The 18,807-nt window shown below is 45.4% G+C and overlaps 1 protein-coding gene and 1 long non-coding RNA gene across 3 annotated transcripts in view; both read right to left on the minus strand.

Moving 5' to 3' along the window:
- The window catches only part of LOC120924718 (cytosolic phospholipase A2 gamma-like), a 553,986-nt gene that overhangs the window by 406,902 nt on the left and 128,277 nt on the right, over positions 1–18,807 (minus strand). The window lies entirely within an intron of this gene.
- LOC120924725 lies at positions 6,418–7,270 on the minus strand. Its single transcript, XR_005746415.1, has 2 exons — positions 7,023–7,270; positions 6,418–6,905 (listed from the first exon to the last, which is right to left on the minus strand). It is a non-coding gene; the product is annotated as an uncharacterized LOC120924725 (long non-coding RNA).

An 18,807-nucleotide genomic window follows, 5' to 3' on the forward strand; every position in this document is an offset into this window, starting at 1 on the left:
CTGACAATGGTGTTCCCTGTTGTCCGTAATAACAGATTGTACCATGAGGGCTTCGTAAGGGGTGCCCAATGGTTCTTCCTGACCCAGCTCCTGGGGATCCCAAGCCGAGTCTACACAATGGGCTGCTGCTGGTGGGCGGTACCCATGTTGAGACCAATTTGACCTGGTGTTGTCACTCATGGGGCAATTCTGCTTGAAGTGACCGAGCTGTTTGCACCGGAAGCAGCGTTGTTCGTTGTCCTCCTGGCGTGGATAGCGAGGGCTCGATGTCATCGGTCTGTTAGGCGGTTGGTATCTAGCGGCTGGTGGGTGTGAGGGCGCCGTTGGTCGTGGAGGTTGTACCCGTGGTGTGACCTGGTTTGTCTTGCGAGTATCCGCATATTCATCCGCCAACTTCGCGGCCTCTGGTAGAGTCATGGGCCTGCGATCTCTCACCCAATCTTTGACGTCCGTCTGGATGTGATTGTAAAATTGCTCCAGGAGCATTAGTTGCAAAATGTCCTCTGCGGTGGTGGCCTGGCTGCTGTTAACCCAGTTAGAGGCCGACAGGGATAACTGGCATGCCCACTCCGCGTAAGAGTCTTTCGTGGTTTTGCGTGAGTCCCTGAACTTCTGTCGGTGGGACTCTGGGGTTACTGCATAACGAGCCAGGAGCACTTCTTTAACCCTGGCGTAGCTATGGATATCCTAATCTGGCACGGTCCGGAAAGCATCAGAAGCTTTGCCTGACAGTTTGCCTGACAATATTGCAACCCAGTCTCCTCTAGCTATTCGGTGCAGGTTACATTGTCGCTCAAAATCCGCCAGGTAGTTATCAATCTCACAGTCCTTTTCATCAAAAGCTTTAAAAGCGCTAAACGGAATCTTCCTTGTGTCTGCTGTGCTGTACTCACTGTTCGGAGAAGGTGCGGCTGCTTGTTGGACTGCTGCCAGTTTTAACTATAGTTCTGCGTCCCTTATTTGTTTATCCTTCTGTAGCTCTGCGTCTCTTATTTGTTCAGCCTCCTGTAGTTCAGCGTCTCTTATTTGTTTAGCCTCCTGTAGCTCTGCGTCTCTTATTTGTTTAGCCTTCTGTAGCTCTGCGTTTACTAACAGGTCCATCACTTTCAGCACCACATCCGGCGTTGGGTTCGGGCCGAACCACGCTAGCTTCTCTCTCATTAGCTTGTTGGCTGGCGATTCCTCCTCCTGAATCACTGGTGTCTCCATCTCTTGTACTGCTGGCGTTGCTGCAATCCCGTCCTCCTGGTCTAGCTCCATTGATTCTGCTATGATGACCCGCTTGGTTTTGTTGCTAGCAATCCTTCCACGAACTTCCAGTAGTTCTTCCAGTGTCGGCTTGGAATCCGGGTGTGAAGGGGAATAGAAGGGAAAAATCCCACTGCTACCAACCAATTGTGACGGTATCGGTATGATATCCCCGTCAAGCATTCCCTCCTCTCCATACAAGAACATCACAGGATCCCCCACACATGAGTCAAGACTGGATGCTGGAACCAAGACTGATTTATTGGCAGCTTGCTGCTGGTTATAAATACAGTTTTACAAGCTAAATCCTTAACAATGGGAGCTCCACCCCCTTTTCACCCACTCTGGAGTTCTCATACAGAATATAGCCAGACAATTCGGAGCCGACCTGAAAACACATTTTCTTTAGATAAGGACATCAGCGGAGTTAATTACTAGGTGTAACAGCCTGACCACAATGAAGCAATCAGAATAATTAACATGAGCCACTTATCTAATCATTGTAAACAGTAAGGCCGGTCTCCTTCCCACACACAATAAATCAATTACCATTTGAACTAGGGAGCTGGCTGAGGAAGGGTCATTAACATATCAATCAGCCTGTAACACATGAACCCTTTTTACCTCTAACACACACAATATCTCTAAAACAAGCAGGGAGAATTACATGCTTCACACCCCTCTACTAACTATAGACCCCCCTCCCTCAGTACGGACCCCCCTCTACTAACTATAGACCCCCTTCCCTCAGTACGGACCCCCCTCTACTAACTATAGACCCCCCTCCCTCAGTACGGACCCCCCTCTACTAACTATAGACCCCCTTCCCTCAGTACGGACCTCCCTCTACTAACTATAGACCCCCCTCCCTCAGCACGGACCCCCCTCTACTAGGTATAGACCCCCCTCCCTCGGTACGGACCCTCCCTCCACTACGTATAGACCCCCTCCCTCAGTACGGACCCCCCTCCACTAAAGTATATACCCCCTCAGTAAAGACCCCCCCCCACCAAGTATAGACTCCCCTCCCTCAGTACAGACTTCCCCCTTCAGAAAACTAAAAAAAAAAAGCATCAATTGCCGCCACTGTGCCCATCAAACTGCAGCCACTGTGCCCATCAAACGTCAGCCACTGTGCCCATCAAACGTCAGCCACTGTGCCCATCAATTGCCAGCCACTGTGCCCATCAAACGCAGGCGCATGGCGCTCGCATGTCACTTTTTTTATGCCTATTAGAGCCTATGGCTCTAATCAGGTGCTTCAAAAAAATACCCCGCCACTGTAATTCTGGTTCCCGGTGCCCGAAAAGGGGCCAGGCGCCTGAATAGGGGGTGGCAGTGGTGACAATAGATAGATTCATGCAATGCATGAATCTAGCTATTAGTGATAGAGGGATGGCAGGAGAGAGGGGGCGGCACCTGTGCGCTCTTTATGGACGCACCGCCACTGATTACATACATTAAAGGGAGTTTACTAAGATTGGAGCAGCTGTGCATGGCAACCAATCAGCTTCTAGCTTTCATTTCCAAAGCTTAACCAAACAAGCTGAGGCTAGAAGCTGACTGGTTACTTTACACAGCTGCTCCCCTCATTCTGCTAAGCAGCAAGCATATTACAACTTTGTAGGCATTTAGAATGCATTGAGTTGTCACATAACCTGGCAAAGTTACAAACACCAAAAGGCCTCATTTAATAGACAGCAATGCAGAATATACAGTAATAAGCAATGATTATATGCACAAGGACAGAAGCCCATCAGATGTAGCTGATGACAATGTAAGGTACAGTTTGATTGGCTGCTATGGATAACAAGGAACAACACTAGTTGGCACATGGCTACACTCACAAAGCAATCTAATACAAGTGTACTGTATGGCTTAAATGTGCAATCCTCTGGACCTTGTATATTAGATGTGTCCAGTATATAACAGAGACACTCACCTGGAAAACTTCATACAGCATTGTAATCTGGATGAAGGGCTCAAGCAGAAGAAGCTGTGACAGGAGATCTCCCTCTTGTGCTGTCCTATCAGTCACTCCCGACTCCTCTACACAGGCACAGTGTGAGCTGCCAGCCAACTTAGCCAAGGAAGTGATTGCAGTGTCCTCCTGCACTGCATCGCTGCACTCCCTGCCACTTCCTGTCCAGGGACAGAGGAGGAAGGGCAGGCCTATGAGGCCCCGATCCTCACTGCAAAGCCCAGGCAGCCGTGTCCATCCTGTCAGAGACAGCCCTGCCCCCGCTCTTCACTGGAGTTGTCACATCCTCTCCTCCGCAGGCAGTAATCCAGTATTACGTGTGTCTGAGCCGCTGGATTATTGCCTTTGGGGCTTCCCCTGCTGAGTTCTGACAGACTCATCCAGCATGGCAGAGTCTGGAGAGCGTTAGGCGCGGAGGAGGAAAGTTAACAAACTCCTCCTCCGCTTTGCATGCTGGGGAGAGTCAGGATGTGAGGTCACTGGTTGTTAGATGCCAGGCGGCCCTAGCAACCAGTCACCAGAGTCTCAGGTGGAGCTAGAGACAGAGCGAGCAGCAGCGCTACTGCAGGGTTTGCTCACTCTGTCAATTCCATTGCGGGACACTCTATTGTCCCACAATGAAGGTGCCTGGGACCCGGGACAGACCTGCTAATTGCGGGACTGTCCCGGGCAATCCGGGACACGTGGGCACCCTAGGTGACACTGACCTCTGTATTATGAGGGGGGGGGTGACACTGACCTCTGTATTATGAGGGGGGGGGGGTGACACTGACCTCTGTATTATGAGGGGGTGACACTGACCTCTGTATTATGAGGGGGTGACACTGACCTCTGTATTATGAGGGGAGGGTGACACTGACCTCTGTATTATGAGGGGGGGTGACACTGACCTCTGTATTATGAGGGGGTGACACTGACCTCTGTATTATGAGGGGGGGTGACACTGACCTCTGTATTATGAGGGTGACACTGACCTCTGTATTATGAGGGTGACACTGACCTCTGTATTATGAGGGGGTGACACTGACCTCTGTATTATGAGGGGGTGACACTGACCTCTGTATTATGAGGGGGTGACACTGACCTCTGTATTATGAGGAGGTGACACTGACCTCTGTATTATGAGGGGGTGACACTGACCTCTGTATTATGAGGGGGGTGACACTGACCTCTGTATTATGAGGGGGGGGTGACACTGACCTCTGTATTATGAGGGGGGGTGACACTGACCTCTGTATTATGAGGGGGGGTGACACTGACCTCTGTATTATGAGGGGGGGTGACACTGACCTCTGTATTATGAGGGGGTGACACTGACCTCTGTATTATGAGGGGGGAGGGTGACACTGACCTCTGTATTATGAGGGGGGTGACACTGACCTCTGTATTATGAGGGGGGAGGGTGACACTGACCTCTGTATTATGAGGGGGGGTGACACTGACCTCTGTATTATGAGGGGGGTGACACTGACCTCTATATTATGAGGGGGTGACACTGACCTCTGTATTATGAGGGGGTGACACTGACCTCTGTATTATGAGGGGGGAGGGTGACACTGACCTCTGTATTATGAGGGGGGGTGACACTGACCTCTGTATTATGAGGGGGGAGGGTGACACTGACCTCTGTATTATGAGGAGGGTGACACTGACCTCTGTATTATGAGGGGGTGACACTGACCTCTGTATTATGAGGAGGGTGACACTGACCTCTGTATTATGAGGGGGTGACACTGACCTCTGTATTATGAGGGGGTGACACTGACCTCTGTATTATGAGGGGGGGGGGGTGACACTGACCTCTGTATTATGAGGGGGGGTGACACTGACCTCTGTATTATGAGGGGGTGACACTGACCTCTGTATTATGAGGAGGGTGACACTGACCTCTGTATTATGAGGGGGGGTGACACTGACCTCTGTATTATGAGGGGGTGACACTGACCTCTGTATTATGAGGGGGGGACACTGACCTCTGTATTATGAGGGGGTGACACTGACCTCTGTATTATGAGGGGGTGGGGGTGACACTGACCTCTGTATTATGAGGGGAGGGGGGTGACACTGACCTCTGTATTATGAGGGGGGGTGACACTGACCTCTGTATTATGAGGGGGTGACACTGACCTCTGTATTATGAGGGGGGGTGACACTGACCTCTGTATTATGAGGGGGGGTGACACTGACCTCTGTATTATGAGGGGGGTGACACTGACCTCTGTATTATGAGGGGGGGGGTGACACTGACCTCTGTATTATGAGGGGGGGGGGTGACACTGACCTCTGTATTATGAGGAGGATGACACTGACCTCTGTATTATGAGGGGGGGTGACACTGACCTCTGTATTATGAGGGGGGAGGGTGACACTGACCTCTGTATTATGAGGGGGAGGGTGACACTGACCTCTGTATTATGAGGGGGGGTGACACTGACCTCTGTATTATGAGGGGGGGTGACACTGACCTCTGTATTATGTGGGGGTGACACTGACCTCTGTATTATGAGGGGGGGGGGTGACACTGACCTCTGTATTATGAGGGGGGGTGACACTGACCTCTGTATTATGAGGGGGGAGGGTGACACTGACCTCTGTATTATGAGGGGGAGGGTGACACTGACCTCTGTATTATGAGGGGGAGGGTGACACTGACCTCTGTATTATGAGGGGGGGGGGGTGACACTGACCTCTATATTATGAGGGGGTGGTGACACTGACCTCTGTATTATGAGGGGGGGGGGTGACACTGACCTCTGTATTATGAGGGGGGTGACACTGACCTCTGTATTATGAGGGGGGGGTGACACTGACCTCTGTATTATGAGGGGGGGTGATACTGACCTCTGTATTATGAGGGGGGGGTGACACTGACCTCTGTATTATGAGGGGGTGACACTGACCTCTGTATTATGAGGGGGAGGGTGACACTGACCTCTGTATTATGAGGGGGTGACACTGACCTCTGTATTATGAGGGGGTGACACTGACCTCTGTATTATGAGGGGGGGTGACACTGACCTCTGTATTATGAGGGGGGGGTGACACTGACAATGAAAAGCCGTGTACATTATAGAAATCAATGTGTGTATGTGAGTGTGGATTTGTCCTTCTGTGTGTCCCCCCCTCGCCCCCCCCCCCGGGGGTTCTTCATATCCCAGCCCAGTATATAACAGACACACACAGATCACTGCAATACAAAGACATTTATTTCTAGAGAGAGAAAAGCAGAAGAAAGATTTCCATGTTACAGGAGAAGATCACACATCTGATCTGATCAATATGAAGATTATTGATGAACCTCCAACTAATCAATGTCACTTTCCTGTGATCAGATGAATGGAATTCCAGAAGGTGGACAATGGATCAATTCCAGAGATCCAATGACTGAAATCCATTCCTCCTACAGAACAGATTTCCTGAGCAACCTTCCCGGAATGTGTGTGTGGAATGTCCATATCACAGATTGTTCCCAGGAAAGAAGTCATTATTGATGGGATAGAAGAAGACCAACATCCTCTATACAAGTCACTCCTCCATTTCTAATAAACATCGCCTATTCCCCAATGGAAACATTTGTATCTTTACACAGATCTCTGTGTGTGTGTATGGAGTGAGCGCCGTGTCCGGATGATGACACCGAGAAGGAAACGTTCATCAGAAACACTGCGACACCCACCTAGACTTCTACCTTTCCTTTCTTATATAAAAGTAACATTACAAGGACAGAATTTGATAAGGAAAGACAATTTCTATACCTTCAGATATGTTATTTGTTAAACACTGCGACACCCACCTAGACTTCTCCTTTCCTTTCTTATATAAAATACCAGTGGGGTTTAAAATATAATAATTGCATATCTGTTCGGGAATCAAAACTGCCTGTAGATTTGTTCTGTACAAAAGTGACAAAATAGAATGTTCTGAGGCTATGATTTTTGCTGATCAAATGTTATTCATGTGAATGTGAAAAACACCTCATTATGACCACAAGATGGCGCTGAGGAACATATATTTTTTTGATACTCAGCACCATCTAGTGGCCATAATTAAGTATTTTTCCAATTCGCACTGTTTTTTTTTTTTTTTTCAATCTGCAGAGAATGTAATCTAAGATTTGATTTTGTCCCCATTTATACAGAACACATTTATAAGCAGTTTTAACAGCAATGTCATTATTTGTTTTATAAATACTCTGCTTTGTGATAAGATATCATTTTGGCTGTATTACTTCAAGCAATGACAAGATTTATATAACCCTGTGAGAGAAAATATATGAAAGAAAATTGGAAATAAATAAAAAGTCCTGTATATTATCAGAGGAAACATTTTCCCTGTAGGTCCATATTTTATGACCTCTGCAGATTGAATGTTATTCATGTTAATGAGGAAAAATACCGTGTTTTGTCCACTAGATGGAGCCGAGGAGAATACTTGTTTTCAAAGACACTCAGCACCATCTAGTTGCCATAATGAGGTATTTTCCCCATTCACACTGCTTGTAAAAAAAATAACATTTGATCTGCAGAGAAGGTAATCAGAGAACATTCAATTTTGCCCCCATTTGCACAGAACACATTTATATACAGATTTCATAAAAACATTTCTCCTGTAGGTCAATATTTTACCCGGATTTGGCTCTGATCAGGTACAGCTGGTGAAAGGTTGGCAGAATCAGGAAAAGTCTGAGCCAATAAGATTGAAAGGTTGAGTCTTCCAGTTCCTTCTTCAGGAGCGGTGTAGTATGGAAAGTCACTCATTTATACACATTAGGATGGGTGATGGTCAGAGTGTCCTGATCTGTCTGGAAAGCTGAGAATGTCTTTCATCGTAGAAGGAATCGGTTTGGGTTCTCACCCTGTGGAGCACAATGTTTTAGTCCCTGGAGGTTTTCATCAGGATTGGTGTTCTCTGGAGGTCTTCATCAGGATCGGTGTTCTCTGGAGGTCTTCATCAGGATTGGTGTTCTCTGGAGGTCTTCATCAGGATTGGTGTCTCTGGAGGTCTTCATCAGGATTGGTGTTCTCTGGGGGTCTTCATCAGGATTGGTGTCTTGGGAGGTATTCATCAGGTTTGGTGTTCTCTGGAGGTCTTCATCAGGATTGGTGTCTTGGGAGGTCTTCATGAGGATTGGTGTTCTCTGGAGGTCTTCATCAGAATTGGTGTTCTCTGGAGGTCTTCATAAGGATTGGTGACTCTGGAGGTCTTCATCAGCATGGGTGTGATGGGAATCTGGTCTCTCTGTAACAGGCAGGCCTTGTATAAAAGCAGAAATTGGCAGAATAGAAGGTGATGCAGAGGAAAGAACGCGGCTCAGGATTTCATGGTAAGACGGTGTAGAAGAGGACAGTCCACCACATCTCACTAATCTTCATATGGCTTTAGGGACTTCACTTTATTCTGCCAGCCAATCGTAGAAATATCTGGAATTTCATCTGATGTCAGTGTGATCATCTTATCGCCAATAAAATTATCAGTAGAGTAGAAGACCCAAGCTCCGCTGGCCACTTTAGATGATGATACGTTGAAATCTAATTTATCCAGGGATGGCACAGGTCCTTCCAGGGGCATCGTTTTGCCCTTATAATCGATCTCATCATGCACAGTGATATTGGGACTGGCCAGACCGCCCCTCACCACTCTCACAGAGCAGATTTTTTTGTCCCACAATGAGAGTGATTTTTGTCTGCATGCTCGGAAACATTTAAATTCCCCTTTATAGTCAGTGTTGTTGAAGACAATCCACGGTTCTCCAATGACTATGAGGGACCGGGCTCTGTTTACGAAATCAGCTGACAGGTTAGGGGTGTCCTTATATATGGTCACAGAATCTCCTTGGAAGTCTGTCTGTGCGAAGAGCTGAAGAGAGCCCATCTTCTGCTTCTATGTGAAGGTCAGGTTCTGATGAGAACAGAGATCTCTGGTGGAGGTCGGAATGAGTTTTTCTCTTCAGCTGTCGGGGAATTTATAGAAAATCCTCAGCGCTGAACTTCCTCTTCTGGGGCGTTTCTTCATTTCTTCAGAATATTTGCAGATTCTGAATCACACAATCTACAGGAAATCTATGATGACTCTTCAGTTCTTTGTAACTGGTGACCTAACAGGGGGAGGGGCAATGGTCTAAAAAGTTTTTTTTAACTATTTCTTACTTTATCCAAAACTACTGAATAAAAAAGTTCAGCTTATCACGGGACATGTTTGGTGTGGATTTGGGGGAACATTTTTTATTTTTTATATATTTTTAAGAATTCTAAAAAAGAAATGACAGCTCCAAGATAAAAGTTAGAACCTTGGCTGGGAATTGTCTGACAATCTTCATCAAATACGATCATGGCGATTTGGTCAGTGGCACCTCCTGGGATGACCATTAGCTTGTTTACAGTAACAAAAATATAAAAAAGCTCCCAGGCATCAGTGGGGGGCAGTGCCATCTTCTAAATGCCTGCCAGCCGCTGCCATACCATCCTCTGAAAAGCGATTCACTGTGGATCACTTTTCTCAGGGTGGTAATCTTACCATCTGACTGAAAGAACACTAAGGCCTTGTACACACGCTCAATTTTCTCAGCAAGAAAACTGCTGGCAGAGCTTTCCTGTCGAGGAAACCGAGCGCGTGTGCGAGGCTTTCAGGTTTCCCGTCGGGAAATCTGCCCAGAATCTCGACGAGAAAAATAGAGATCCTACTTTATTTTCTTGTCTAGATTCTTGTCGGCCTGTTTCCCGGAGGAGAAACCTGAGTGTCTGTATACTTACCTGTCGCCGTGGAAACCCGCACATGCTCAAAATGACTTTGACGCATGCGAGGTAGCATCCACGGCATAGGTAGGGTGTAGCAAGATGGCGGCGATGGCATCGAATGTGACGAGCGCATGCTCGTAATACACGATGACCTCACCGCGTTCTTGCCTTTCAAGAGAACTGCGGTTCTTTTGAAAGGACTGTGTGTACACTCGGGCGGCAAGAGATTCTTGCCAAGAATCTTGTCGGGAAAAAAAACAAAATTTTTTACCTGACGAGATTCATGCCCGTGTGTACGCGGCATAAGGGACAGAATGAAGGACCATTTTGGTAACATAACACGTGGAAAAAGAAGTAACGTGTCTCCTTATTCCATTGCCCTAAATAATTCAGATGTGCCCTCTGTGGAGGGGTATAGAGAAGGGGGCAGAGATACATTATCTAAGTTGTGCTGGATTCTAAACATCAGGATTCCAGCTGGGAGACATTGTGAATGGGATCGTACCAGGGGTCAAGTCCTGGGGAAAAAAGTGTGGGAACTCCCACCCAAGATCCACTCCCCCACCAAAAAAAATAAAATGATACGCTCAAATGCATAATTACTAAACCGCAATTGTGGAGGTCTGCCGCGAGTTATCGCGGGATTTAGAAAGAACTTTAAGCAAGTTCTTTCTAAATCCCATGATAACTCGCGGTAGACCTCCGCAATGTTTCCTGGGAACAATGGCAAAAGCTCCCAGGAGACATTGCGGCATCGAGGAAGTGAAGGAATACCCGCACACTACCCGAGGAATCCATATACAGGAAGCGGCCAGTAACATAAAGGATTACTAAGGTTCGCCTGCCCCTGACAGTGACTGGAGCTGGGAATCGGCGCTTAGTGAAGGATTGGCTCGGGCGGCTCGGCTGCTCTAGTCCTGCAAAGGGAACTGCGTTCCTGCTGTGAAAAAAGTGCAGGAACTCCGTTCTCCGTTATCTACAGATAAGCCGACCTAACTCTGAATCTGCGCCGACCTATGTTTAAGTGTATTCTCAAACAGAGATACGCTTAAACATATCTAAGATACGATGGCTTGCGCCGTCCTATCTTAGGTTGCAATATTGAGGCTGGCCGCTAGATGGCGCTTCCATTGCGGTCTGCGTAGAATATGTAAATCAGTAGATACCACGATTCACGAACGTACGCCCGGCCGCCGCAATAAATTTACGCCGTTTACGTAACGCATTACAGGCCTAAAGTTATTCTATCAAATAGATGGAATAGTAATGTTAAGTATGGCCGCCGTTCCCGCGTCAAAATTCGAAATTTTTACGTCGTTTGCGTAAGTCGTCCGTGAATACGGATTTACGTCGATTACTTCCACGTCAAAATCAATAGGCCCGTGCAAAGGACGTAGCCGCAATGCAAACTGGGAAATGTAGGCGCCCGGCGCATGCGCAGTTAAAGAAAAACTTCCAAAACGTAAGGTCAAGCTCCATTAACATAAAACACACCCCCTTACACACATTTTAATTAGGCGCCCTTACGCCCGCCCGCTTTAGGCTACGCCGCCGTAACTTAGCAGGCAAGTACATTGTGAATCATGTACTTGCCTCGCTAACTTACGGCGGCGTAGCTAAAATGCCCTAAGCTACGCCGCCTTAAAGTTGCGGCAACGTACCTGAATCTACCTACCTGTCTCTATATATGGTGCAGGTTTGTATTTATTTCTCTTCATTTCAAGAAGTGGGAGGAAGGTGTGGTTCTGTATAATAAATATCGTAGCAGCCTGTAGTTTACTAGTTCTGCCACTAGATGGTGATCTGTCAATCTGAGAAATATGGTATTTGTTACATTTAGTCCTGGTTCACACCTATGCAGGTTACAGTTTACATATTCCGGGTGCATTTTGTCTTTTTCAATAAACCATTTTGATCCATTGAAGTCTCTGGAACCAAAAAACAGAAAAAATATCCCCGGCCCTTTCTATAAAATGCACAGCTGTGAATGTGACCCATAGGAACCCGTGTTACATGGACTGTCGTGTGTTAATGCAAAACTGAATATTCACTAAACAATGTCTAGGTGTGAACCGATCCTCACTCCCCTTTTTTGCGGCTACTTTTTATTATTACACTTATTTGTGTTTTTTAGTGATGTAGAATAATTCTCGTTCAAAGGCAAATGCTGTGATAAATATCTATGTTGTCATTTTTTTATATTTCCTTATGGGGCGTTCCTTTATTTCTTCAGAATATTTGCAGATTCTGAATCACACAATCTACAGGAAATCTATGATGACTCTTCAGTTCTTTGTAACTGGTGACCTAACAGGGGGAGGGGCAATGGTCTAAAAAGTTTTCTTTTAACTATTTCTTACTTAGTACCAGACAAATTTCCCTGCCCCAGCTGCTGCAGCGCCGAAAAAAGTACACTCCCAGCCATCCTCATGCCCAGCGGTTGAATGCTAGCTTAGCAAAATTACTAGCACTTCAACTGTTACCTTTTCAGCACATCGCCCAATAAGCCACACATGAGCCCAAGCTTACTGCTGGAACAAGACAGACTTTAATGGTATAACACACAGCTTATATGTAATTTCCAAAACTGTTACAATGACAAATCTCCGCCCCCCTCACACTGGGGCTCCCATACAGATTATAGGCAGACATTTCGGAGCCGACCCAGAAAACACATTTTCTTTAGATAATGACATCAGTGAAGGTAATTACTAGTTGTACAGAATACATTATCTGGGCAGCCTGGCCCCGCATATAGAAGGGATAATTACCACAATGAAGCAATCAGAATAATTAACATGAGCCACTTCTAATCACAGTAAACAGTAACCACAGGGCTCCTTCACACACACAATTACCCTTTGAAATAGGACTGGCTGAGGAAGGGTCATTAACATTTCAAAAGCCTGTTAGCAGAGGGGTGAGTCACACCTGAAATCACCTGTTACACTTAACACACACACACAATATTACTTAGCAGGGAGAATTTAAACTGAAGCATCCTTCACAGTGCGTTTGTCTGGGACTATTTAAGCACAGGGCGATTCTCAAACTAAGTATGCTTGGCCTTTTTCCTATCTCACTGATTGCGCCGTGCCGAGTTCTGCACATGCCCAGTGAGGTACAGATGCGTGCGCGCATGCGCAGTGCGGCCGTCCCTTCATTTGCATGGGGTCACGGCTCATTTCAATGGAGCACACCCACTTCCTTCCCACTTGCAATAACCCTGCCTTACGCCTCTGCATTTATGTTACGCTGGCGCAAATTTGGCCGCAAATGTGCTGTGGATACGGCACTTACGTCACAAAATTCAGCCGCCATAACTTAAATGACATACATTAGGAGAAACTAATTTTGCGCCTCTCTACGTGAATCAGGCCCCCAGAGTTTAGCGGCGCTTCAAATACCGGTAACCTCCAGTTTAAATATTTAGGAATTCAGGTCACCCCGGAAATACTAGAATATATCCCCCTTAACCTATGACCCCTGCTGGGCCGTATCCGAGCTCGAATTAAAGTGTGGTCAAAACTGAAAATGTCCCTGGTAGGAAGGGCTAACTTGATCAAAATGATCTTCTTGCCCCAGCTTCTTTATATCCAACAAGCTGTTAAAGACCCTCTTGAGTGTTGTGACAATCTTTTCAGGCTCTACGGACTCTGGGATCCCCATCACCTGTATATTGCACCTCCTGCCCCTGTTGTCCAAGTCTTCGATATGCCTGTTCATGTCAATAAAGTGCTGCGACTGAGCTATTGTGGCCCTATCGAATCTGTGTATGGCCTTGTCTCTGTGCTTTCCAGCTTTTTTCTGTAGCAGCCATCTTTTCATTGAGCGCTAACATGCTTGTTTTCAGATCTGTGATAGCCGCTGAGAACGTTGCCTTGATGTCCGCCGCTATCACAGACATTTTAGCATAGGTTAAGAGGTGATCCGGTCTGGACTTACCCCTGCTTGAATCCTCAGGAGCTGACAGAGTCCTCACTGCAGTCCTCCTCGTAGCGGGCTGGCGCCATCTTGGGCCTCATATCACCACCGTGCACCACAGATTTTGTTTTAAAAAGGTCTGCAATGTTCTTAGCCGAGTAGGATACTGAGCTGCTTCTCGGGCGAGAGTGAGGGGTTGAATAGAGTCGCTTGCCTGGCATCTGAGAGCAGATGGTCAGGTGATGGGTTATGATCAGCTGTGTGTGCTGAGGAGCTCCTTCAGTGTGCTGCCATCCTTGTTGCGTGCCAAGCCACGTCCCTTCAACATTTTCCTTGTTTGACGTGGATACAGGAAGCTTCCCCTCACAGGAGTTCCAACTAGCATATGTGTCGCAGAGGATTAGTCCTTGCCTATTTGACCCACGGCCGCTGGCGTGTGTGTCCACGATACGGGGTAAGAGTATTCATTCCCCCCTTCCTGGTGTTGGAGTCACTGCCCTGGGTGTCGTGTTTCCTGACTACCTCCCATGTCTGCAAGAATGATAACATCTTATTGTTCCATATTGAAGAATTAGAACATTGATTACCTATATGAACTTGTGTAGGGAGCTCACTCCTTCCTGATCTATGATCTGGGTTATATAGGGTTTATGGACTATATACGTACTGTTTTTTATTTCTCAAACTTATAGGTCATTTACTGTATTTTTCTTACACATGATTTTTCCCATTTACCATCACATACCCCCGTAAGGTGTTTTTTCCCCTGTTTGGATGTTATTATAGGTTTTGTCCCATCAGTATTTGATGTTCTGTCCTCTACTGATGTGTAGTCTGTACTAGATACACAATTTCACCAATAACCCTGTTATCACCTTTTCAGGGTTTCATTTATTTCTCAGCGCTGCATCTGTTTGTTTGTTTGTTTTTTTCACAATACGTCTCATTTAGGGATGAGCTTCGAGTTCGAGTCGAATTCATGTTCGACTCGAACATTGCCTGTTTGCCTGTTCGGCGAACAACGAACAATTATGGGTGTTCGCGGCAAATTCGAAAAGCCGCAGAACACCCTGTTAAAGTCTATGGGAGAAATCTAAAGTGTTAATTTTAAAGGCTAATATGCAAGTTATTGTCCTAAAAAGTGTTTGGGGCCCTGGGTCCTGTCCCAGGAAGACCGGGCATTCCCAGTGACGTACAAGGGTGCATCAGAGGGGGCGGGGTCACGTGACAGGTGGCCGCTTCCCCTATATAAGAAATGTCAAAGCTCCAGCGCGTCATTCCGCTGGGCTGTGTCCAGCGGAGAGTGGAGCTCGCCTGCTGCGCTCTGGACAGATGGATCTTCTCATCGCTGGACCAGACCGCTGATCACCCGTCGCTGGAGAGATCATCCGTCGCTGGATAGAAGACAACGTTGGAGCAGGGAGCCGCATCAAGAGTGGATTATCACCGCTGGATTATTTTTTGATTTTTTATTAATAAAGGAATTTTTTCTACTGTGTCTGTTTTTTTTTAACTATTTACACTTCCTTCGTGAAATGGTAGAGGTACAGTGTACCCCATTACCAATTCACATAGGGGGGGCCAGGATCTGGGGGTCCCCTTTGTTAAAGGGGTCTTCCAGATTCTGATAAACCCCCCACCCGCAGACCCCCACAACCACCGGGCAAGGGTTGTGGGGATGAGGCCCTTGTCCCCATCAACATGGGGACATCCTCCCCATGTTGAGGGCATGTGGCCTGGTGTGGTTCAGGTAAGGGGGGGCCGCACTCTGTCCCACCCTCTTTTCTGCGGCCGGCCAGGTTAACGTGCTCGGATAAGGGTCTAGTGTGGATTTTTGGGGGAACTCCACGCCATTTTTTTTTAAATTTGGGGTGGAGTTCCCCTTAAAATCCACACCAGACCTGAAAGGTCTGGTATGGATATTTGGGGGGAACCCCACGTCATTTTTTTTTTAAATTGATGGCGGGGTTCCCCTTAATATCCATATCAGGCCTGTTAATGGAATTTGGGGGACCCCCACATTTTTTTTATGAATGAATCATCTCTGAATTGCCAGAGCTGACAATTCATTAGAGCCACAAAGCCGGTTTTAAAATACTTTTTTTTCTTTCAGAAATGACACTTTGTGCAGGGACAGTTCTATGTACGGGAAACATGCACTTTTTCACATGCTGACTTTACACCCCCCCTAGGTACGAAATATAAAGTAATATTACACTTTTATTGTTTCACTTTTAGCATTATTAAATTCACTGCTCCTGAAAAAACGGCCGTTTTTAAAACTTTTTTTTGCATTGATACATGTTTCCTGGGGCAGGACCCGGGTCCCCAAACACTTTTTAGGACAATAACTTGCATATTAGCCTTTAAAATTAACACTTTAGATTTCAAATGTTCAAGTCCCATAGACTTTAATGGGGTTCTAAAGTTCACACGAACATTTGGTGTGTTCGCAAGTTCTGATGCGAACCGAACAGCTCGTTCGGCTCATCCTTAGTCTCATTGTTGATGCTGGCTGCTACCACACTTTTCTATTAGTAAGGCAACTTTTTCCACTTATATTGCACTTTTTTCTAGATTTGAATTGTTGCAGCCACTGTTTGCTTTAGATTATTTCCATATTTGATTGAACATGGATGTGTTTGTATACAGGACGGCCCGTCCCTTTATACGGAAGGGTTTTTGTCCCTTTGAATACCAACTCTGAAATAAGTGGTCTCTTCATGAGGCTTAAAAACATCATGGTTACTGAGATCCACTTGGAATGGGACATAGCTTTTCTGGAGCAATACTCCAAGGAAAGTATGGTTCCTAGGGGTCTGCGCTGGGACGTTTATCCTCAGCAGGGTGACCCAGATACTGAGGCATGGTTTTGTTATTTTAATGAAGCTGGCATTCGTTTCTTGTGTTTTCTTGTTGATAAAAAGAAGCTGAGACTGTCTGGTATTGATAAGGAAATGAGGAACTCAGACCAACGCCTTCCACACATGTCCACACCCGAATATGTTTCTCTCTCATCTAATCTCAAAAGCCACCTTGAGAAGGCAGAGAAAGAACAAAGCATTAAAAAGCAAAATATATACACACAGGATGTTAATGACTACAAAACCAATTTTGTTTATAATTGGCAAAAGAAGAATACTTTGCCCCTTTCTGATATCTCTGCCCTGGTACAAATGGATACGTCATTACCACCAATAATGACTAATACATCTGGACCTGCGATACATCCTACCCAGATACCCATATATTTTTTTTAAATCTCTTTATTATTTTTTTTCCTTTCTCATATCCAAGTATACATTTCACATTTTCATTTACCAACTTTCTCCAAATTTCTCTAAAATCACATTAGTACAAAACATTTCATCACAAATACATAAGTTACATTTATACATTATATTCATTTAATTCATTTAACCTCTTTCTTATGCCCTACCCTGAAGCCGTTGTCACATTCTTTATCCAATTTTCCCATATTTTCTTATATGCATTGCGAATATTCGGCTCGAATATGGCATATTCGAGTATTCGCGAATGTTTCGAATTTTGCGGTCAATATTCGCTATCCGAATATTCAGATTTTTTCAATTTTATTTTTAGAACAGATCACATCCTAGAGATCTCCATCGATGTCTAAAAGCATTGCTGGTATGTTTAGAGACCTTGGGCCGAGTAGCTGAAGCGATCATTTTATATTGCTGAAAATTCGCAATGCGATTATTCGGCAATAGGAATATTGCGCGATTATTTTCTTCGCCCTTCTTCTGCATTAGAGCGATTTTTTCAATTTTATTTTTAAAACAGATCACATCCTAGTGATCTCCATCGACGTCTAAAAGCATTGCTGGTATGATTAGAGACCTTGGGCCGAGTAGCTGAAGCGATCATTTTATATTGCCGAATATTCGCAATGCGAATATTCGGCAATAGGAATATTGCGCGATTATTTTCTCCGCCCTTCTTTTGCATCAGAGCCAATCAGAGTTCTCCTACCGCAGTTGTCATAGGTTAGCAACCTCCATAGCAACCAATAGGAACCTGCCTGCACGGCCATTATATAAGGTCACTCCCAGCAGTATTTCATTGCAGATTCAGAAGGTGGCTAGAGAGTGTGGAGGCTGTTTCTGTGTTCCTGTGTCTGTGTTCCTGATTGATCTTGCAGCATCAGCATTGTGCTTCATTGCTAGTGATTCCAGTTCATATTATCTTATTCTAAACTGCTTTTTTCAAAGCAAAAGACCCAACAGCTTTTTTAAAAGCTACGTTTTGTGTTGTATTGTCCACTGTCCAGGTTAGTTTAGCTTAGTGTTAGATAGATTTCTGTGTAGTAAGTTTACATACTAGGCATGTGCATTTCGTTTCGTTCCGAATCGAAATTCGGACAAATTTTTCATTATTCGAACATTCGGATGCATACGAATTCCCGAATTGCAATATTAATGAATTTACCGAATCCGAACAAACGTTTTCGATTCCGAATCGAAAACCCGCGGACGAAATTTGATTGGAATTCGATTTTTTTTTTTTTAATTCCGATCGAATTTCGTCCGCGGGTTTTCGATTTGGAATTCGAATTTTTTTTTTTTTTTTGTATTCAAAAAGAGACCATTTGATTTTTCGAAATTCGGTCGAAAATGAACGAATTCCGAAAACAGTCGAAATATTTTCGAATTCGACCGGATTTTTCGAAATTCGGTCGAAAACTAACGAGTTCCGAAAACAAATTTAACACATGTAACGAACCTAACTTAACGAAATTAATTAAATAACGAATTAAAACGAAACGAAACAAAATTTTCCCTTTGCACATGCCTAGTACATACTGTTAGTGTACATTTCTTTCAGCTAGCTTAGTTTAGTGTTTGTTTAGTGCATATTTTTTTTTTTTTGTAGTTGTAGTCCTTGTCAGTCAGTGTA

Source organism: Rana temporaria, chromosome 1, assembly GCF_905171775.1.
Source record: "Rana temporaria chromosome 1, aRanTem1.1, whole genome shotgun sequence".
Classification (NCBI taxonomy): Eukaryota; Metazoa; Chordata; class Amphibia; order Anura; family Ranidae; genus Rana; species Rana temporaria.